General features: G+C 42.4%; 1 protein-coding gene and 1 long non-coding RNA gene across 3 annotated transcripts in view; one reads left to right on the top strand and one right to left on the bottom strand.

Moving 5' to 3' along the window:
• The window catches only part of CNTNAP2 (contactin associated protein 2), a 2,323,962-nt gene that overhangs the window by 13,679 nt on the left and 2,286,516 nt on the right, over window positions 1-23,767 (bottom strand). The window lies entirely within an intron of this gene.
• Window positions 1-23,767, top strand: part of LOC129485161 (uncharacterized) — a 75,029-nt gene that overhangs the window by 31,990 nt on the left and 19,272 nt on the right. For both annotated transcript variants that reach the window (XR_010121427.1, XR_008658626.2), the window contains exon 2: window positions 21,531-21,632. This is a non-coding gene — a long non-coding RNA (uncharacterized lncRNA). The remainder of the gene's footprint in view (window positions 1-21,530; window positions 21,633-23,767) is intronic.

The following is a 23,767-nucleotide window of genomic DNA, read 5'->3' as shown; positions in this document are numbered from 1 at the left end:
TGCTGTGTTGACCAGGCTGGAGTGCAGTGGCACAATCATGGCTCACTGCAGCCTGGACCTCCCAGGCTCAAGTGTTCCTCCCGCCTCAGCCTCCTGAGTAGCTGGGACCACAGCCATGCACTATCACACCTGGCAATTTTTTTTCTTTTTTGTAGAGATGGGGTCTCCCTATGTTGCCCAAGCTGGTCTCGAATTCCTGGGCTCAAATGATCCTCCCGCCTTGGCCTTTCCAAGTGCTGGGATTACAGGTGTAAACCACCATGCCTGGCCAATTGGTCCAATCCTAAATCCAGTTAGCTAGGCAGGGAAATGGGGAGAGCCAACGCGAAGTACAGTGTAGTCAGCTACTTTCCCATCAGCTCACTTTCCCATTTCCCTTCAGGATTTTCTGGGGTAGGTAGCGTGGATTAATATTCCCAATCACAAATGTCAGCCCAAGAATGTAAAGATCTTTCATTTATTAGGCTTATCATCAGATATAACATTAATCCTAAAATTATCCTATGGGAATAAAACTGGTTTACATAAAAACATATAATGAAAACCTTGGCTTTCTTTTTTAAACCTGAATCTTCTCTTCAAATTTATTCATTCACGCATTCACTAAATCTTTATAGAATGCCTACCATATGTCAGACTTCATTCCAAGTGCTGAGGATACACAGTGAACAATAAAATAGACGAAATAGAGAATAAAGTTCTTTAGCTAATGAGAACTTCCTGGTCCAACATGGTCTGTTTATTCCACGCATCCTTGAAGAGTTTGGTTTATATAGTCTTTAGATTGTATACTGAAGCATGGATGTGGTTTCAATTATGAACTTGTCCATTTACAGTAAATTGCCTGATAAGTCATGCCACCCGTAAACCATAAGCACAGGAAGATTTGGTTATGAATGTATACAATTCCCTGGCATAAGCCACCCTTCAAAGACCAAAAGCTATTTTTCAGGAATGAAAACTTGCACCGTTACTGCTCATCTTTTCCAGACCTTTTGACATTATAATTACTCTCTTCTGGACACTATTTAGTCCACATCCTTCTAGAAAGTCACCAAGCTAATGAACAGTCTAGCTAAAATTAGAAGCCAGGTAGCGTTCATTCCAAAGTCAACAATCTTCTCTACCCTGCCTTTTGAAGGCTAGAAAGGGACAAAGAGTTGAAGGGTTGAGGAGGTCCCAGCTTGCAGACAGTTTGGCTTGGGTTGGGAGTATGGGAGGAGGAGCCCTTTTAGGTGATGAGGAATTAATTAGTTTTGTATTGCACATATTGAGTTGGAGGTGCAGTAGGGCAGCCAGGTGGAGATATTTACTAGATAATTTGGATACTTTGTGAGTGAGTCATATTTTCTGTCTCCTTTTGATAAACGCAGAAATTTCCTGACCTCCTTTTTCTTTGTCTTCCCCTATCCCCTGCCCCGTCATGACCTTCTTTAAATAATATGTACCTTCAAAATATATTAAGTATAGTGAGAAAAAACTACAATGGTAGGCCAGGCATGGTGGCTCATGCCTGTAATCCCAGCATTTTCGGAGGCCGAGGCAAGTGGATGATGAGGTCAAGAGATCGAGACCATCCTGGCCAACATGGTGAAACCCTGTCTCTACTAAAAATACAAAAATTAGCTGGGCATGATGGCGTGCGCCTGTAGTCCCAGCTACTCGGGAGGCTGAGGCAGGAGAATCGCTTGAACCTGGGACGCAGAGGTTGCAGTGAGCTGAGATCGCGCCACTGCACTCCAGCCTGGTGACAGAGCAAGACTGTCTCAAAAAAAAAAAAAAAAAAAAAAAAAAACTGTGCATGATGGCACGTGCCTGTAGTTCCAGCTACTCAGGAGGCTGAAGCAAGCAGGAGAATTGCTTGAACCTGGGAGGTGGAGGTTGTAGTGAGCCGAGATTGCACCACTGCACTCCACCCTGGCGACAGAGCGAGACTCCATCTCAAAAAAAAAAAAAAAAAAAAAAAAAAAAAAAAAAAAAAATTACAATGGTAATCTGGTTCCCTTGAGGTTACCGATAAAAACAGTAGCAGAACATATGGAGATAGTGGAAGGAGTTACCTGAGATGACGCAAGGAGAATGACAACAGCTAGAGAGGAACATTTAAAAATATTCCAGGATTGGTTTGGGTGTAAATCTGAACTCCTTGGCATACGGAAGAAGGACTCCCTTGAGCTGGATTTCTCTCCTGCCCCTTCCTTCCTGGGGTCACTTTTCCAACTCAACATTCTAGGTATAGGTGATATGGACAGGAGGCAGAGAAATACTGGGTAGAAGAGGGTGGAGTCCCTGGCAAGGGTTCCACACACAAACCTGAGCCCACAGCCCTAAATGAGAACTTCACAGCCCTGTTTTCCCACCCAAATGCTTTTTCCAAAACCACCCTGGCCTGCCATGCTCCCCAATCCTGTAACCATAAAAACCCCAAGCTCCACTGGCAGAGGAGCAGAGCAGCGGAGAGAAGAGAACAAGCGGCTGAACCTCAAGAGGAGAAGCAGCATCCGAGTGCTGAAGAGGTAACTGGATAGTTGGAAAGCAGTTTGGCTGAGGATGACTGAAGAGAATTATCTTCCCATTTCATCCCTTTCCAGCTCCCCACCCCACTGAGAGCCACCTCCATCACTCAGTGAAACTGTGTGACCTGATTCTTCCTGGATGCCAGACAAGGACCTGGGTACCAAGAGGACAGGGATAAAAGGCTGTCAGGCTGTCTCCAATGAGCTGGTTAACACTTAGCCACCCCCAGACAGTAACTGCTAAAAGAGCATTAATTGTAACATACCCCTAGACGCTGCTGTGGGGCCGGAGACCAAAAGCGTTCACCCCAGCTGCGGCACCCGCTTGCCCGTGTGCTCCCCCTCCCGCAAAAGGTTTGAGTGAGCTGCACCCCTGTTGCAAGTCCAGTGAAGGGGTCCAGGGAACTCTCCCGTCTCATAGGAGTTCCTGATGCCTCCAGTTGACACACCTTTTCTCTTCCATATGGCACTCTGTCTGGACATCTGGTTTACTGTCCTTTTCTTTGTCCATCAGATCTTACCACTTTCCTGAAAGTATCCTCAGCGACCTCAGATTAAGTGTGTGTCCCTTTTCTCAGTGGGAATAATCTTAATTCTTGTGACTTCTTACATGACAGTCATCCTCTTAAAGTCAGAGACCAATCTTAATCATGTTTGCAGTTCCAGTGACTAATAATGCAGTAGCAAGGGCTAAATGGATGTTCATTGGCTGGCATAATTAAAATCAGTTGATTGAGAGGTGTGTAAACATTGTGTAGCTTCTTCTGATAACAAAACCTTCTATGCAGGTAGAATTTTGAAAGTCAGATGCCTAGTGTCAACTAAATCCTTACAGTGAGGCAGGATTCCTATTCTTCCTAACAAAGGAGATGGACATATTGAATATAGAAAATATATTAATGACTCCTAGTCCACTGGACTTTGGTTATTGTTAGAAAACAATGTAGAAAACTCTCAGGTCAGGAATCCTTATACATTTCAAGGGCAAAATCTTTTGTTTGTTTAGTGTGAGCATTCCTATTTTCCTGGATTTATTTAAGCTGTAAGCCTGGTTGTCCTAATGCATGTGAGTGCTTACCCCCTTGAGGCAAAGCCATTTTATTCTGGCAATCAACGCAATTGCTATTTTGATAGATACATTTTATTGCAACTGTCCTTTCCCCTGAGAACCAACTCCTCTTGGAAATGCGCATAGAGAAAAACGGGACCAAGAAACATGACTGAGACATGGATGATAAAGCTCACCTGTTCTGCTAACATCCACGTTCCCCTCACCCAGCTTGCTGGGAGAGCTGAACAATTTTAGTGGTGTTGGAGTATCAAGGAACCTATACTTTGGGAAACATAGTGAGAAGGTCCAAATTTGGAGTGTTAATTTAAAATAGACTAGCTATAACATTCTCAAGACCAGTCTTTCATCAAATAAGCACAGACTATGTTCAACATACTTCTCTTCTGGATCCCCAAATGACACTCCATGTTAACCACCAAAGCATGGTGCCATTCCAGTCTGATTTAGAGTCTTATAAAAGCCCACATATTTCTGCATATTTCCCTTGCACGTGTCCTTCTTGTGTGTGGTCAGCCCTGTTCCTATATTTGTAGACCATGTTTCCATTGCACCACACAGAGATTAGCTCTCCTCCCCTCCTCCACCCAGCACAGGCCAGGCAGGACATATTTCTGGAGGAATTGATGATGGGAGATTCTTCTTCCAGGAAAGTACTTAGTAAACATCCTGGCTAAGGCTTTAGCACCCACACACATATGCACTACTGTGCTTCTCACCCAAGGAGAAGGCAGATATATTATCGGTCCTCAAACATATTCAGACATGGCTGCAGTCACACCTTAACACACAGATGCTCTTCCCTTCCACTGTCTTTCTCTCCCCTATGAGAAGCAGTCTGAGAGCTCACTACTGTACGTTTTCCCTTCTTTCATTTTCAAGTTAAGAAAAAACCCAAAAAATAACAAACATACTTTGTAAGAGCAGTCATATGTTGGAACTTGGTGAGTAAAAGTATACTTTCGTTTTTCAAAAAAGAATATACAATATGACACTTTTATTCCATTTCTAAAGGTGTTTCACCCTTTACTACATTCCTGAAAGGCTTCGCTGTGACAGCAAGATGACCAAGGAGTGAGCACCTCTCACATCTGTGTGCTGGGCAGGGGTGAGGGTGATGTCCTTCCCTTGGCCGCTGGGGCAAGAGGGACTCTTTTTTTTTTTTTTTTTTTTTTTTTTTTTTGAGACGGAGTCTCGCTCTGTCACCCAGGCTTGAGTGCAGTGGTGCGGTCTTGGCTCACTGCAAGCTGCAGCTCCCATGTTCACGCCATTCGCCTGCCTCAGCCTCCCGAGTAAGAGGGACTCTTGAATGCCAGTGACAAGTTCTGAACTCCAACATTAAACAACAAAGGCCACATAGGTTGTTTAGATGCAATGACTGGTAAAGCTCTAAATTCTAAGATTATGTGAAATGAGTCATCATTTGGACTAAAGTTTCTTCAAACACAAAGCTTTCTAGGGCCCAGTCCAACTCTGAATTCTATGACCATGGAGCAACTTTCAAAGGCAAAGTTGCAAAAACGGCAGAAAATCAAGTGGCTAGTTGTGGTAGAACTGGCCCAGAAGTGCCTTTCTTCCATCGTGGAGTCCAAAACATTTCGTGTTGATTTATGTGAAATTCAAATTTCGGGAACAAGCGGTTTTGGAAATAATAATAGCACTTCCCGCAAGTCAGGCCCTGTTCTCACTCCTTTTCATGCTAACTCATTTAATCCTCATGTGAGCCTTGACACATTCATCCCATTTTGGAAGGATAAAAACTTGTTTGAGGTCACACAACCAGGAAATGGTGGAGCTAGTATTTGAACCCTGAAGTTGGCTCCAGAAACCATTCATTTAACACTCAGCTGAATTGTCTCTCATGAGAAGGCATCAGTCTCTACCAGCTCTATCAAATGACAACAGCATTGTAGGGTCTTAAGGCAACCAACCAATTTAGCCCAACTGCTTTTTCTGTGGTTAGTGGGCTGTCTGGGGAAGCCAACGAAATCTAAAGGCTTCTGACTGTGTTTGCTTTTCTTCAGAAGCTGAGTGTGGACACATTTTATCTGACAAAGGATAATTACACATGACAGCAGCGTCAGCTGAGCAAGGTGGCAAGCTAAGAACTCTGAGCCCACGTTGCAGAAGCACAGAAATCCGACCTTCCCCTGGTGACACATACAGACCCCTGATGGGCCAAAGCAGCACAGAGAGAATAGCCCATTACCTTTACAGAAACACTAATGAAACCAGGAATTGTGCAAATCGTGCTTTAAAATATTGTATTGAATATAACTTGATTCCATTTACAGAATATGAAAAATTATAAAAAAAGTTTCAGGGCAGATGCTTAAGTACTAGAAATTGATTTAAAAGACAGCTATAGGCTGGGTGCCGTGGCTCACGCCTGTAATCCCAGCACTTTGGGAGGCCGAGGCAGGCAGATTATGAGGTCAGGAGATCGAGATCATCCTGGCTAACACAGAGAAACCCCATCTCTACTAAAAATACAAAAAATTAGCCAGGCGTGATGGCGGGTGCCTATAGTTCCAGCTACTCAGGAGGGTGAGGCAGGAGAATGGCATGAACCCGGGAGGTGGAGGTTGCAGTAAGACAAGATTGTGCCACTGCACTCCAGCCTGCACAACAGAGCGAGACTCCATCTCAAAAAAAAAGAAAAAAAAATGAGCCAGGCGTGGTGGCACACGCCTATAGTCCCAGCTACTTGAGAGGCTGAGGCAGGAGAATTGCTTGAGCCCAGGAGGTGGAGGCTGCAGTGAGCTGAAATTGTGCCACTACACTCCAGCCTGGACAACAGAATGAGACTCCATCTCAAAAAAAAAAAAAAAAAAAAAAAATTGTAAGAACAGAATATTAAAAAGATTTGAATTATTTAGCCTATAATTTCTTGTCTGTCCTAGTGAATAAGGAGAGAGTAAATTTATTTTTTTATTTACAGAAGATAAATTTGGTGGTTGTGGTTCTTATTTACTAAGTTTCAAAATATTTAGGCTCAGAAACCAATTGCAAACAAAACATATTCAAGTGCATATAAATGGAAATATCTAACATAAAACCCCCCAAAATGAAAGGCTCTGGAAGCTTCAGGTTGTCATATATCAGAGACAAAAAAATTAAATCATATCTGACATCTCCTAGAGAAAATATCTCCATGGAAACCACTGGAGTTTCAGCATCTAAAGTAATAATTTGAGACACTTCAACAAAACTGCTGCTATTAATTATAATTTAATTTAAATTGCAAAATTATTTTTACACTGGGTCCAGGCTAGATGAGGTATCTCTGCCTTTGTTCTTAGCTTCTTTGTTTTATTACATTTTATTCTCTCTTTTCAAATTTGAGTTATATAGCGGAAAATGATTGTTTTTCTTAAATACTGTTTTTAGCCATTCACTATTGATATTTCTGAAACAGATATGAAAACAAATGGTTATCGACTAAGATGCTGAAGATATAAGGGACATTGTTTTATTTTAAAAGAGGATCCCTGCTAATCACATTTTTGGGAGGGAGCGATTTCTCAAAGTCAGCAGGTTTTTCTGTAGGCAGAGCATTATGTGGCATGTACTGACATGTCCTGAGTTTCACATTTCCCTCTCTACCCTTCACCTCCTAGTTTCTAAAAAAAAAACTAGCCAGCCAGCATTTCCAATTTCAGATAGGGGAAGGTGATTGTGACTTTTTGGCTCCTGACTTGAAAAGTTAAACAAGCCTTACATTTCCAGCTTCTTAAAGTAGTGAGAAAGTGGCAGCTGCTTTCATGATTGTCCAAGATCCAGTGACCAAAAGAGGTCGAGTGAAGAGAAACAGAATAAACAAATTTGTCATCATCGACTATATGTTATGATTGTTTAAACCAACTTTTATATGAAAGGACTGAGTGGGCAATTGATTCCATTGTACTCCCTCTTTCCATCAGTTACTTAGTTAATTTCTGAATTGTCCCAATTGCCTTTCAGGAAAAAGATTTCTTAATGATCTCAGAGTAGGCTGACATTGCACTCTTTTGTCTGATTAACGATAAAGAGGTATTTTAATTGAAAATAGCTCATTAGGTCGGGCGCAGTGGCTCACGCCTGTAATCTGAGCACTTTGGGAGGCCGAGGTGGGCGGATCACAAGGTCAGGAGATCGAGACCATCCTGGCTAGGACGGTGAAACCCCATCTCTGCTAACAATATAAAAAATTAGCCGGGTGTGGTGGTGGGCACCTGTAGTCCCAGCTACTTGAGAGGCTGAGGCAGGAGAATGGCATGAACCCGGGAGGCAGAGCTTGCAGTGAGCCAAGATCGTGCCACTGCACTCCAGCCTGGGCTACAAAGCGAGACTCTGTCTCAAAAAAAAAAAAAAAAAATTCCAGTCCTAATGTTTAGGTATAATGGTTTATAAATCAATGGTCAAAGTTATTGTAAAATATTATGGGCACTTGTAAAGTATTGATTGTGACAGCTGGCCTTTATAGATTCTGTAGTTCCACAACCTCTCTACAGTTGAGGAGGCAAAAATGCAGAATGGATGATAATTAGGTTAAAGCCACATGGTTGGTGGGTGCCAGAGCTGCTGCTACAAGGACGAGGTCTTTCGACTCCTCATTCAGGACTGTCTCATGTATCTTACTGTAGTTCTCACGGTGAACCTTGAAAGTCTGGATCAGAGAGCCTCACTGCCAGGAGCAGCCATCCAGCTGGCCCTCCATATCCACGGGTTCCCCAGCCATGGATTCAACCAAATTCGGATCAAAAATACTCAGGAAAAAAAAGTTTCAGCTGTACTGAACATGTACAGGTATTTTTTTCTTGTCATTATTCCCTAAACAATTAAACAATCCAGCATAACAAATCTTTTTTTTTTTTTTTTTTTTGGAGACGGTCTCACTTTGTCACCCAGGCTGGAGTGTAGTGGCACAATCTCAGTTCACTGCAAACTCTGCTTCCCGTGTTCAAGTGATTCTCCTGCCTCAGCCTCCTGAGTAGCTGAAATTACAGGCATGCGCCACCATGCCCGGCTAATTTTTGTATTTTTAGTAGAGATGGGGTTTCACCATGTTGGTTAGGCTGCTCTCGAACTCTTGACCTCGTGATCTGCTTGCCTCAGCCTCCCAAAGTGCTGGGATTACAGGCGTGAGCCACCGCACCTGGCCAACTCCTTACATAGCATTTATGTTGTATTAGGTATTATAAGTAATCGAGAGACAATTTAAAGTATATGGGAGGGTGTGTGTAGGTTATATGTAGGTATTTACTACACTATTTGCTATCAGAAACTTGAGCATCTGTGGATTTGGGTGTCTTTGGGGGTCCTGGAACCAATCTCCTGTAAACGCTGAGGCAGGACTGGACCACGTGGTTAACAGTGCCGTACGGCTTGTTTGTTGAGGTTTGTTGCGGCTTCTCTTCGTTTCTGCTGCAGGGAGTTTATGAATTCATGCTGATGTTAACAGGAGTGCAAGAAGGAAGAAGCCCCAAATCTGGGGGAATATAAATTCGGGAAGTGCCATTTAAACCCCGGTCTGAGGGAAAACGCTGTTTCTCCTGCTGCACAGTTTCCAGAATGTGCGGGGCGGCAGCAGGGTTCCCCGGAAGGGGCTGTCACTTCCTATGCATGCAGGGCCCTGAATGTCAGGGACAAAGGGCTCTGCACTTGTGTAACTGGTGGGTTCTTTGGCCTTGAAAAAGTTGCTGAACCTCCTTAGGCTTTTTCTTCTCCTGCTATCTCAGTCTGAGATGCCTTAAGGGGAGAGCACTCTGATTCAGAGCTTTCAAACATTAAGGGGCATACAGATGCCCTGATCTCTGGTAAAAATGCTGCTTCTGCCTGAGTTGGTCTTGGGTGGGGGACCTGGGCATCTGTATTTCTTTTCTTTTTTTTTTTTATTATACTTTAGGGTTTTAGGGTACATGTGCACAATGTGCAGGTTTGTTACATATGTATCCATGTGCCATGTTGATTTCCTGTACCCATTAACTCGTCATTTAGCATTAGGTGTATCTCCTAATGCTGTCCCTCCCCCCTCCCCCCACCCCACAACAGTCCCCGGAGTGTGATGTTCCCCTTCCTGTGTCCATGAGTTCTCATTGTTCAATTCCCACCTATGAGTGAGAACATGTGGTGTTTGGTTTTTTGTCCTTGCGATAGTTTACTGAGAATGATGTTTTCCAGTTTCATCCATGTCCCTACAAAGGACACGAACTCATCATTTTTTATGGCTGCATAGTATTCCATGGTGTATATGTGCCACATTTTCTTAATCCAGTCTATCGTTGTTGGACATTTGGGTTGGTTCCAACTCTTTGCTATTGTGAATAGTGCCGCAATAAACATACGTGTGCATGTGTCTTTATAGCAGCATGATTTATAGTCCTTTGGGTATATACCCAGTAATGGGATGGCTGGGTCAAATGGTATTTCTAGTTCGAGATCCCTGAGGAATCGCCACACTGACTTCCACAATGGTTGAACTAGTTTACAGTCCCACCAACAGTGTAGAAGTGTTCCTATTTCTCCACATCCTCTCCAGCACCTGTTGTTTCCTGATTTTTTAATGATGGCCATTCTAACTGGTGTGAGATGGTATCTCACTGTGGTTTTGATTTGCATTTCTCTGATGGCCAGTGATGATGAGCATTTCTTCATGTGTTTTTTGGCTGCATAAATGTCTTCTTTTGAGAAGTGTCTGTTCATGTCCTCTGCCCACTTTTTGATGGGGTTGTTTGTTTTTTTCTTGTAAATTTGTTTGAGTTCATTGTAGATTCTGGATATTAGCCCTTTGTCAGATGAGTAGGTTGCAAAAATTTTCTCCCATTCTGTAGGTTGCCTGTTCACTCTGATGATAGTTTCTTTTGCTGTGCAGAAGCTCTTTAGTTTAATGAGATCCCATTTGTCGATTTTGGCTTTTGTTGCCATTGCTTTTGGTGTTTTAGACATGAAGTCCTTGCCCACGCCTATGTCCTGAATGGTATTGCCTAGGTTTTCTTGTAGGATTTTAATGGTTTTAGGTCTAATATATAAGTCTTTAATCCATCTTGAATTAATTTTTGTATAAGGTGTAAGGAAGGGATCCAGTTGCAGCTTTCTACATATGGCTAGCCAGTTTTCCCAGCACCATTTATTAAATAGGGAATCCTTTCCCCATTTCTTATTTTTGTCAGGTTTGTCAAAGATCAGATAGTTGTAGCTATGCGGCATCATTTCTGAGGGCTCTGTTCTGTTCCATTGATCTATGTCTCTGTTGTGGTACCAGTACCATGCTGTTTTGGTTACTGTAGCCTTGTAGTAGAGTTTAAAGTTAGGTAGCGTGATGCCTCCAGCTTTGTTCTTTTGGCTTAGGATTGCCTTGGCGATGCGGGCTCTTTTTTGGTTCCATATGAACTTTAAAGTAGTTTTTTCCAATTCTGTGAAGAAAGTCATTGGTAGCTTGATGGGGATGGCATTGAATCTATAAATTACCTTGGGCAGTATGGCCATTTTCACGATATTGATTCTTCCAACCCATGAGCATGGAATGTTCTTCCATTTGTTTGTATCCTCTTTTATTTCATTGAGCAGTGGTTTGTAGTTCTCCTTGAAGAGGTCTTTCACATCCCTTGTAAGTTGGATTCCTAGGTATTTTATTCTCTTTGAAGCAATTGTGAATGGGAGTTCACTCATGATTTGGCTCTCTGTCTGTTATTGGTGTACAAGAATACTTGTGATTTTTGTACATTAATTTTGTATCCTGAGACTTTGCTGAAGTTGCTAATCGGCTTAAGGAGATTTTGGGCTGAGACAATGGGGTTTTCTAGATATACAATCATGTCATCTGCAAACAGGGACAATTTGACTTCCTCTTTTCCTAATTGAATACCCTTTATTTCCTTCTCCTGCCTGATTGCTCTGGCCAGAACTTCCAGCACTATGTTGAATAGGAGCGGTGAGAGAGGGCATCCCTGTCTTGTGCCAGTTTTCAGAGGGAATGCTTCCAGTTTTTGCCCATTCAGTATGATATTGGCTGTGGGTTTGTCATAGATAGCTGTTATTATTTTGAGATATGTCCCATCAATACCTAATTTATTGAGAGTTTTTAGCATGAAGGGTTGTTGAATTTTGTCAAAGGCCTTTTCTGCATCTATTGAGATAATCATGTGGTTTTTGTCTTTGGTTCTGTTTATATGCTGGATTACATTTATTGATTTGCGTATGTTGAACCAGCCTTGCATCCCAGGGATGAAGCCCACTTGATCATGGTGGATAAGCTTTTTGATGTGCTGCTGGATTTGGTTTGCCAGTATTTTATTGAGGATTTTTGCATCAATGTTCATCAAGGATATTGGTCTGAAATTCTCTTTTTTGGTTAAGTCTCTTCCAGGTTTTGGTATCAGGACGATGCTGGCTTCGTAAAATGTGTTAGGGAGGATTCCCTCTTTTTCTATCGATTGGAATAGTTTCAGAAGGAATGGTACCAGTTCCTCCTTGTACCTCTGGTAGAATTCAGCTGTGAATCCATCAGGTCCTGGACTCTTTTTGGTTGGTAAGCTATTGATTATTGCCACAATTTCAGAACCTGTTATTGGTCTATTCAGAGATTCAACTTCTTCCTGGTTTAGTCTTGGGAGGGTGTATTTGTCGAGGAATTTATCCATTTCTTCTAGATTTTCTAGTTTATTTGCATAGAGGTGTTTGTAGTATTCTCTGATGGTAGATTGTATTTCTGTGGGATTGGTGGTGATATCCCCTTTTTCGTTTTTTATTGCATCTATTTGATTCTTCTCTCTTTTCTTCTTTATTAGTCTTGCTAGCGGTCCATCAATTTTGTTGATCTTTTCAAAAAACCAGCTCCTGGATTCATTAATTTTTTTTTTTTTTTTGAGACAGAGTCTCGCTCTGTCGCCCGGGCTGGAGTGCAGTGGCGCAATCTCGGCTCACTGCAAGCTCCGCCTCCCGGGTTCACGCCATTCTCCTGCCTCAGCCTCCGAGTAGCTGGGACTACAGACGCCCGCCACCGCGCCCGGCTAATTTTTTGTATTTTTTAGTAGAGACGGGGTTTCACCGTGGTCTCGATCTCCTGACCTCGTGATCCGCCCGCCTCGGCCTCCCAAAGTGCTGGGATTACAAGCGTGAGCCACCGCGCCCGGCCTGGATTCATTAATTTTTTGAAGGGTTTTTTGTGTCTCTATTTCCTTCAGTTCTGCTCTGATTTTAGTTATTTCTAGGCTTCTGCTAGCTTTTGAATGTGTTTGCTCTTGCTTTTCTAGTTCTTTTAATTGTGATGTTAGGGTGTCAATTTTGGATCTTTCCTGCTTTCTCTTGTGGGCATTTAGTGCTATAAATTTCCCTCTACACACTGCTTTGAACGTGTCCCAGAGATTCTGGTATGTTGTGTCTTTGTTCTCGTTGGTTTCAAAGAACATCTTTATTTCTGCCTTCATTTCATTATGTACCCAATAGTCATTTAGGAGCAGGTTGTTCAGTTTCCATGTGGTTGAGCGGTTTTGAGTGAGTTTCTTAATCCTGAGTTCTAGTTTGATTGCACTGTGGTCTGAGAGACAGTTTGTTATAATTTCTGTTCTTTTACATTTGCTGAGGAGAGCTTTACTTCCAACTATGTGGTCAATTTTGGAATAGGTGTGGTGTGGTGCTGAAAAAAATGTATATTCTGTTGACTTGGGGTGGAGAGTTCTGTAGATGTCTATTAGGTCCACTTTATGTAGAGCTGAGTTCAATTCCTGGATATCCTTGTTAACTTTCTGTCTCATTGATCTGTCTAATGCTGACAGTGGGGTGTTAAAATCTCCCATTATTATTGTCTGGGAGTTTAAGTCCCTTTGTAGGTCACTGAGGACTTGCTTTATGAATCTGGGTGCTCCTGTGTTGGGTGCATATATATTTAGGATAGTTAGCTCTTCTTGTTGAATTGATCCCTTTACCATTATGTAATGGCCTTCTTTGTCTCTTTTGATCTTTGTTGGTTTAAAGTCTATTTTATCAGAGACTAGGATTGCAACCCCTGCCTTTTTTTCTTTTCCAGTTGCTTGATAGATCTTCCTCCATCCCTTTATTTTGAGTCTATGTATGTCTCTGCACGTGAGATGGGTTTCCTGAATACAGCACACTGATGGGTCCTGACTCCTTATCCAGTTTGCCAGTCTGTGTCTTTTTATTGGAGCATTTAGCCCATTTACATTTAACATTAATATTGTTATGTGTGAATCTGATCCTGTCATTATGATGTTAGTTGGTTATTTTGCTCGTTAGTTGCTATAGTTTCTTCCTAGCCTCGATGGTCTTTACAATTTGGCATGTTTTTGCAGTGGCTGGTACTGGTTGTTCCTTTCCATGTTTAGTGCTTCCTTCAGGAGCTCTTTTAGGGCAGGCCTGGTGGTAACAAAATCACTCAGCGTTTGCTGGTCTGTAAAGTATTTTATTTCTCCTTCACTTATGAAGCTTAGTTTGGCGGGATAGGAGATTCTGGGTTGAAAATTCTTTTCTTTAAGAATGTTGAATATCGGCCCCCACTCTCTTCTGGCTTGTAGAGTTTCTGCTGAGAGATCAGCTGTTAGTCTGATGGGCTTCCCTTTGTGGGTAACCCGACCTTTCTCTCTGGCTGCCCTTAACATTTTTTCCTTCATTTCAACTTTGGTGAATCTGACAATTATGTGTCTTGGAGTTGCCCTTCTCGAGGAGTATCTTTGTGGCGTTCTCTGTATTTCCTGAATCTGAATGCTGGCCTGCCTTGCTAGATTGGGGAAGTTCTCCTGGATAATATCTTGCAGAGTGTTTTCCAACTTGGTTCCATTCTCCCCATCATTTTCAGGTACACCAATCAGACGTAGGTTTGGTCTTTTCACATAGTCCCAAATTTCTTGGAGGCTTTGTTCATTTCTTTTTATTCTTTTTTCTCTAAACTTCCCTTCTCTCTTCATTTCATTCATTTCATCTTCCATCAGCGATACCCTTTCTTCCAGTTGATCGCATCTGCTACTGAGGCTTCTGCAATCTTCATGTAGTTCTCGTAACTTGGCTTTCAGCTCCATCAGCTCCTTGAAGCCCTTCTCTCCATTGGTTATTCTAGTTATCCATTCTTCTAATTTTTTTTCAAAGTTTTTAACTTCTTTGCTATTGTTTTGAATTTCCTCTCGTAGCTCAGAGTAGTTTGATCGTCTGAAGCCTTCTTCTCTCAACTCATCAAAGTCATCCTCCATCCAGCTTTGTTCCGTTGCTGGTGAGGAACTGTGTTCTTTTGGAGGACGAGAGGTGCTCTGTTTCTTAGAGTTTCCAGTTTTTGTGCTCTGTTTTTTCCCCATCTTTGTGGTTTTATCTACTTTTTGTCTTTGATGATGGTGATGTACAGATGGGTTTTTGGTGTGGATGTCCTTTCTGTTTGTTAGTTTTCCTTCTACCAGACAGGACCCTCAGCTGCAGGTCTGTTGGAGTTTACTAGAGGTCCACTCCAGACCCTGTTTGGCTGGGTGTCAGCAGTGGTGGCTGCAGAGCAGCGGATTTTCGTGAGACCACAAATTCAGCTGTCTGATAGTTCCTCTGAAAGTTTTGTCTCAGAGGAGTACCCGGTTGAATGAGGTGTCAGTCTGTCCCTACTGGGGGGGTGCCTCCCAGTTAGGCTGCTCAGGGGTGAGGGACCCACTTTAGGAGGCAGTCTGTCTGTTCTCAGATCTCCAGCTGCATGCTGGGGGAACCACTACTCTCTTCAAAGCTGTCAGTCAGACAGGGACATTTAAGTCTGTGGAGGTTCTTGCTGAGTTTTTGTTTGTCTGTGCCCTGCCCCCAGAGGTGGAGCCTACAGAGGCAGGCAGGCCTCCTTGAGCTGTGGTGGGCTCCACCCAGTTTGAGCTTCCTGGCTGCTTTGTTTACCTAAGCAAGCCTGGGCAATGGCGGGCGCCCCTCCCCCAGCCTCGCTGCTGCCTTGCAGCTTGATCTCAGACTGCTGTGCTAGCAATCAGCGAGACTCCGTGGGCATAGAACCCTCCGAGCCAGGTGCGGGACACAATCTCCTAGTGTGCCGTTTTCCAGGCCCGTTGGAAAAGCGCAGTATTAGGATGGGACTGACCTGATATTCCAGGTGCCGTCTGTTTCCCCTTTCTTTGACTAGGAAAGGGAACTCCCTGACCCCTTGTGCTTCCCGAGTGAGGCAATGCCTTGCCCTGCTTCGGCTCGCGCACAGTGCGCTTCACCGACTGTCCTGCACCCACTGTTAGGCACTCCCTAGTGAGATGAAACCGGTACCTCAAGCAGAATTGCAGAAATCACCCGTCTTCTGTGTCGCTGGGGCTGGGAGCTGGAGACGGGAGCTGTTCCTATTCGGCCATCTTGGCTCCACCCCGACTTCCTCGGGCATCTGTATTTCTACCAGGCTCCCAGAGTGCTTGAATACCTGCCTCACTTCCAGTTGCAGAAATGTAATGTAGACCATTGGTGACTCAAGTCTGCAGCTGCTCGTGTGTGTGTGTGCGTGTGTGTGGTGTGTGTTTTAATTTAAAGCAGTGTCTGAGAGGGAGCTGAAATAATTCCTTCTGAGAACCTTGTCCTTTTTCCCTTGGCAGAATCATTTGTGTGAATTTAATGATTTGCCTTCCAGAATGCCCCACAGTTCGACTCCGTTAGTTCTATTTCTTTTTAGTGTTGTGAAAGCAATAATAGGAACACTGTGTTAATTTCAGAGAGAATTCTTTACTATTTTGAATGTTGGTGGCCGGGAGGGGGCGGGGGGGGGGGAGTTTATTAACAATTTAGGAAAAAACAGCCAAGGAGTTTCATAAATGGTTATCTTAGTATGACCTTGGATACCTTTTCTGGTTCAAAGCAAAAATACAAGTTGAATCTCTAAAGCAAGTGTATCAGGGAGGAAAAATATTGGGATGTTGGCATTTAGGTTCTTGATGCTATGGATGCATTTAAAGGCATATATGAGAGAGAACAGATGCATTTTTAAATTTTCTTTTTAGAGACAGGGTCTTGCTATGTTGCTCAGGCTGATCTGGAACTCCTGGACTCATGTAGCTGGGACTATAGCCACGTGCCACTGCGCCTGGCTAGACATATTTTTAAAAATACTGTACTGTGGATTTTTTTGAAATGTATGGATTTGTTTTTTGAAAAAAATTCTTACTGCTGGTTCTACTGCTGCATGGGTGCAATGAGGCACACAGCCAGATCAGGGTGGAAAGCCTGAAGCCATATGGGCATATTATGGTATGTCAGACAGCCTTGGTGACTGCCTCTGGCTTTATGGAATGCTGCGTCTTAGATATGGGGGCTCACCAAGTTTTGTGAACACACCTGCTATACAGGAGTCTCAGCTCAGAGAACTTGTGGTTTCCTTATTAGCAAAGCAGTATTAGCAAGAATTGGTTGTTTGCTGAGTCATAGAAATAGCCCCAGTTTCTAGGGAGAGGGTGGCTGAGAAAATTATGATAGTTAAAAGAGGAAAGCAACCAATTATAGTAAGTCAAAAAGGGATATTTTAAGGACATTCTCTGATGTATTTCACCTTTCCTCTTAGGGCAGTGGTCAGGGATTCGCACAATTCATAAGATGAAAGTCTTCAGGAGACCCTGGATCTATTGTCTTCTGACTTCTGCAGAGAAACACATCCCCTGGGCATTATGCAATTATCAGTAAGGGCTTTGGACTTCCATGATGTATGGCTTGGGAGTTTGGTAAAAATAATATTTTATCACTTTAAGTCTACTCAAGAGATGCGCTTCATCGTTTGTGAGAGCAGTTAGGTGCATGTTATTTTAGGAATCAAGGAAGGATGAAGGGATTCCTTTTACTCTCCCTCTGTGGAAATTTCTAGTAAATTCAACGGCCATACTTTGGCTGTGGATGGATCCTTTGGAAATGGCTGAATATTACTGATTTGCTTTTATTGTCATCCTGTGTCTTTCAAAGGAGTTCAGTGAATAATTAAAAGCATTTAAAAATATTTAATCTTCTGCTGGAACCTCTGTATCTCAACTTGCAGAAGATGCTGTTTTCAGCTTTACATAATGAATGCTTCTGCACTCTGTGGACCAGTTCTGCCAGTAGGCATGGGATGTTTGTGTTGTAACTGCTATTTCATCAAAATGTGAGGTTGATCCTGTTTATTCTTAAGTTTTCAGAAATTAGTATAATACATAGATGAGCATTGCTGAAAACATGGTGGAGTCACCCAGACCACAGACAGCTGACCAGATTCTGGCTCCACTATGCAGTTAGAAGGGGGGCATGGGCAAACCTAAAGTGCTTTTAAAAGTTAATTCTTTTTTTTTTTTTTGAGACGGAGTCTTGCTCTGTTGCCCAGGCTGGAGTGCAGTGGCATGATCTCGGCTCACTGTAAGCTCCGCCTCCCGGGTTCACGCCATTCTCCTGCCTGAGCCTCCCGACTAGCTGGGACTACAGGCGCCCACCACGACGCCCGGCTAATTTTTTGTATTTTTAGTAGAGATGGGGTTTCACCGTGTTAGCCAGGATGGTCTCGATCTCCTGAACTCATGATCCACCCGCCTCGGCCTCCCAAAGTGCTAGGATTACAGGCATGAGCCACTGCGCCTGGCCTTAAAAATTAATTCTACACCTATTTTAAGTCTTTTATGAACACCCAGTTGGGCTCTTGGTTTTGAAATACTCTTTTCGGTTGCATTAGCACAAGAGAAATTTATAATTCCAATCCCAAGACAATGTATTTTCTTCCAAAAAGGCTGACTTCAGAGAACTGAATATAAAAGCCCCATGCTAAATATGCTTCCATTGCTGGCTGAGCTGTTCTCTTCTTGAGTTAACCTGAGATCTCACAAGACAACTAGTTTTGCTTCCTGACAGGTGAAATGGCAAATGGCCATCAAGGAGAAACTGGTAAAACAAATTATCCTTGGTGCTTAAAGCTTCCTGATGGTTCCCCACACCATTCCTCCCTGGTGCTGGCTCACATCATTATAAAGATGGCGTGATAAAGTCCTGGCATGAGCCTTGTGGCTCTGTCACAGTTCTTCTCATTCATGTCAACGGAGTGTGAAAAAACATTTAATTGGCTCTAGCAGCCTTGGGGATGATTTATTCCCTATCAAAAAGGGGAACGTGGAACAAGAAAAAGCAAAGTTGTATTTAGTAGCAGGGATTTCACCAACAGATATGCAAATTACATATCCTTCCAGACTTCTGCATTATATTTAAAGGGTGATAGAAAATAGTAAGACAGTTCAGAATAAAGAACTGGAATTGTATGTTTTAACTCCAAAATTTTCATTGAGAGGAAGGAATAGTGGGGAAAAAAATCACTGAATCTGAAGTATATGCATTTTCCACTTGATAATGCTATTCTCTGCTTACTTTAGGGCAAGGTGCTATAACCTCAGTCCCCATTGCGTCACAATCCTGATGCACACCAGGAATCCTCTGGGATGGGGACCAGGCATCGGGATTTGTGAAAAGCTCCCCAGGTGACTGTTGTGCAGCCAGGGTTGTGCACAGCCCTTCTGTGCCACCCATTCAGTGTTTGCTGAGGGAATGAATACATTTATTTTCTCTAAGCTGCATTTTCCTTATCTTTAAAATGTGGCTGATAATGTCCACTTTGCCTACCACATGTGGCCGTTCCAGGATAAAACAAAATCATGCACTGAAAGCATTTCAACAATTAAAATGTTTATAAATTTAAGTTATCACTACTTTTATCTGTATCCTTTCCAGTTTTCTAAAAGTTAAAATTCCCAAGTCAATGATTGAAAATCATTTTAGCATCTTTAAAGGGGAATTTCCAAAGCAATTCATCTTATTCTCTTTAAAATAACTGTACCCCACATTCATATGGATATTTATGTACAATTACATTTCAACATAAAGCTGATTTTAATTTTTTAAAAGTCTTTCAGCATTGCTCTCAGGAACAAACTCAACAGCAGAATTAGGAATCTGCATCCGTCTTTAGAATTTCTGAATAGTCTATGCAGAGCACGTGGAATCAGACAAAGATCTCAAAGGAGTGAAGCAATTTATCATGTTTAGTTATTGGTATTTACAGTGACTTTCCTCTGAAAAGTATGTGAGGATGGATTAAAAACCTCATCAGGATAATGCTTCTGCAACTGTAGAGATCATAGCAAGGACATAAGGTGCTGACTGGCCGGCAGAGGTGGAACTAACATTTCCAGGTGGTGACTGGCAGAGATTCCCCTGGGAGAATTCACACCTGGGAATTCTGACAGTTGTCTTTTTAAATGAGGCAGTACAAGAAGTGATGGCGGATAATTTAGAGGGTGTTGTGCTCCTCTGAGTGCTCCATAGCTGAGTGATACGGTGCTGTAACAGATGCATGATATTGAAGAATACTCAACAATGCGGTACAGTAGGAAGCATCTGAACGGGGGATCGCTGGGGGTAAGGAAAGACACGCAAATCAAGGGATAACACTGAGCTCAACTTGCCTCCATTTTCATGGGCTACTCATAGCATTCCTGTAGCATGAGCATGAGGCAAAAATGAATACTGTGACTTGCTGGAGTCAGTGATTCTGCCATCAACAGAGAAGTCACCATGGCAACATGTACAACCGCGTTGCCCCGCGCTTAGCCAGCCCCACGTGACACAGGCTAACAGCTGCAATGATTTCCAGGCACGGACCCCGGGAAAATGCACCTTTGAATGCCAGGGTGGGGTGGGGGTCGGAGGGTGGACAGCCCAGGGAGAAGAACGGGACAGAGTCCCAACCTCCCTGTGGTTCAAAATCTATCGTAGGGGATGAAGGGAAAGAAAGGTAGAGGAAAATTAGGAGTGAAAGAAATTTGCAGCAGGGGAAAAAACAATGACCTTAGAGATAGTTCCAAAGCTGGATGTTTGTGCCGGTTTTGCTTTTTTATCACTGGAGTTTCAGAGAGTTAAGTGATCCTGGTTAAGACAGAACAGAAGTCTTTGAATAAAGGCAGCCCCTGACACGGCCAGGCCTGTGGAGCCACTAGAAAGCAGCCCGTCTACACAGAGGATGGCCTGTGAGGTGTTCGATGCTGAAGGGGAATCCAACCCTGCTGCCAGTCATGTTTAGCCACTTAAGTGACGTTTCGCTCTTTGATTATTTCTTCTTCATGGCTGAGCCTTGACAGAGGGCATCCCCAACTGCTTTTCAAAACACAAGCCTGCCAAGTCTGTTCTCTCAGTGATGTGGGAAGGCTTTGGCAATTTACGCCAGTCTCAAAGTTTTTTTCAGGTCCCTTAGCAAAAAGTCTAGTGCAAGCCATTGGTGTCAATTACATCTGGAGGGTGCAGTCCTGGAGGCGGGGCTGGGGCAGCAGAGGTGTGGTCAGAAGAGAGAGTGTGGCTGGAGCTCAAGATTTGTTGACTTCGGTTCACATTCTTATAAGACGATGATACACATACCCCACCAAGAAGGAAAATAAGAGAGTCAAACATTCAGATTACAAAGTTAGAGACCAGCAAATATAAATTTAAAAAGACATGATGGTAGAAAGAATTGATAAATAAGTCCAACAGGTGGTTCTTTGAGAAAAGAAAAAAAAAGCCATATAATCTAATCAATTGCGGGGGGGAGGGGGGGACAAAAACATTCAATATAAAAAACATGAAAAAGGGAATGGAAATGAAATTATTAAAAAGTTGTTTTGTTCAACTCCACAGTAATGAGTGTGAAAACCTAGGTTAAATGCATGAATTTCTAGAAAAATATAACAGGTATTGTCCTAGATGAGAAAGAAAATCTAATTAGACAGATAATCATAAAATAACTTGAGAGAGTTGTCAAAGATCTGCCCCCACAAGAAGCAGTGGGCTGAAGTGGTTTTCCAGGGGATATCTATGAAATCTACCAGATGCAGTGCCTCAAGGCTGCTTATCTCCTTGCCACTCCCAGTGTGTTCCAAGGACCTGCAACATCAGCAGCACCTGGGAGCTTGCTGGAAATGCAGAGTGTCAAATCCCATGTCTGACCAACTGAATCTGCATTTGCTAATTTCCCCCAGGTGATTCTAGGCACATTAAAATCCGGATGACACTTACTTGAATCATTTCGCAACTTGGAGAGAGATGGAGAAGACCTGCATGGTGTAACTGGGCGTCACCAGGTAATGAACTTATACATAAACCTTAATCCCAGTAAAAATTTTCAACAATTCCAATAAAATGATTGAAATTCTTAAATCCACATGGGAAAAGCAAATCTACAAGGATGAACAGGAAAATTCTGGGAAAAAAAAACCCAGAAAAAAAGGGAAATTAGCTCTGTGAGCCACTAAATGTGATAATAAAAGCTCAATTATAAGTACTGCAGTTTGCTCCCATGTCACGAGGCATCATATCAATGTGATAGACCAGGGAGTCCAGTAGGGACTCAGAAATGAAGGGAATTTAGAAGATGGTAAAGGTGGAGAGGATGGAGCCTCAACCAATGGGACTGGAACAGTGGGCCATTTGGGAAAATGGGAAAAAATAAAGTGAGATTTTTACCTTCTACCTTCCACCCAAATAAATTTCCAGGGAAGAAAATATGTAGAACTTACAAATAAAACACAAAATTATTACTAAAAACATGGAATAATTTTAAAAATAAGTTCTAAATGGAGAAGGCATGTCACAAAACCCAAAAACCATAAAACACTTTACATTTCACCATGTAAAATTTAGAAACTTTTACATGGAAAAAAAAAAATCCCATAAATTCAAAAAAATTGAGATGAAACAAGGAAAACATTCAAAGACGTATTAAAATACTAATTTACTTAATATATTAAGAATACTTATAAATCAATAGGAAAGAATATAAAGATATAAATAATTATTGGAGCAAAGAATATAAAGAGGGAGTTCATGGAAAAATAAATATAAATAATACATAAACATGCAAAGATACTTAACCCAACTCATAATTAATGAAATACAAACTATAACAAAATTTTATTTTTCATATAGAACAGCCACATTTAAAAGAATAATATGATGCACTGTTTTGGTGAGGATGTGGGGAAAAGATATTCATAGATTGCTGGACTGTCAATCGGATTATATCATTAGAGGATGGTTTGTAGTAGTATCAAAATTAAAAACACACACATCCTTTGACTGAGCAAAATCACGGATACAATGTGATTTTCTATGAAAACACTGTAGAAACAAAAGGTGGGATACAACTAAAATGACCAGTCAAAAATAGGTAAGACTAATATCATAGTTGATTTGAGATACCTAAATGCGCTTAGTGTTTTTGCTGTTTTTGCAGGAAAAGTGGAATTTGGATCTTTGCAGGAAAATGCATGTTAGCAAGCAGGGGATGATAGTTTTTCTTTACACGATTAAGTGTGAACTGTGTTGGTGACTGAAGAGGGAAAAAGACAAATAACATAATAAAAAGATTGAGTGTAAGAGATAAAAATGCAGGCCGGGCGCGGTGGCTCACGCTTGTAATCCCAGCACTTTGGGAGGCCGAGGCGGGTGGATCACGAGGTCAGGAGATCGAGACCACAGTGAAACCCCGTCTCTACTAAAAATACAAAAAAAAATTAGCCGGGCGTGGTGGCGGGCGCCTGTAGTCCCAGCTACTCGGAGAGGCTGAGGCAGGAGAATGGTGTGAACCCGGGAGGCGGAGCTTGCAGTGAGCCGAGATCGGGCCACTGCACTCCAGCCTGGGTGATAGAGCAAGACTCCATCTCAAAAAAAAAAAAAAAAAAGAGAAAAATGCATTAATCATGCAGTCTTAGCATAAGGAGAGAAAAGGGATCTGCTCAGAAATAATTAAGATGTAATTATAAGAGCTGGAATGATTACTTTTAAGTGCTTGCAGGTGGTAAGAAAACCAATGATCAGCTTGTAGTTAGGAAGAACACGGAATAGACATATGTAATTTTAAAATGTTCTTTATATCCATAACTCTTTGCACATGAAGATATAAAAATATTTTATGGCCAGATGATAGAAAGGAAACTTGGAATATAGACAGAAATCAACTTAGAAGTCATAACGATGGAGGTAAGAGGTCCTCAGAAACCAATCTGTGGCCAGTGGTAAAGTGTCCGATGTGGTGATGGGAAGCCTGAGTTCCCAGCTCAGTGCTGGGTGTACTCGAGTCTAATGGGGGTATGGGGTTGTTACATTGAGTGATCCCAAGTACCAAGTTCCATCTAGTTCCTAAAATATCTGGGAGAAGACCCACGTGCCTAAGAGGGCTGGTTTTTCAGCCACTCTGCCAACCTGAGTGAATCCACTG

This window comes from Symphalangus syndactylus, chromosome 6, assembly GCF_028878055.3.
Source record: "Symphalangus syndactylus isolate Jambi chromosome 6, NHGRI_mSymSyn1-v2.1_pri, whole genome shotgun sequence".
In the NCBI taxonomy this organism is placed as follows: Eukaryota; Metazoa; Chordata; class Mammalia; order Primates; family Hylobatidae; genus Symphalangus; species Symphalangus syndactylus.
This window is presented reverse-complemented; position numbering and strand designations above follow the sequence as displayed.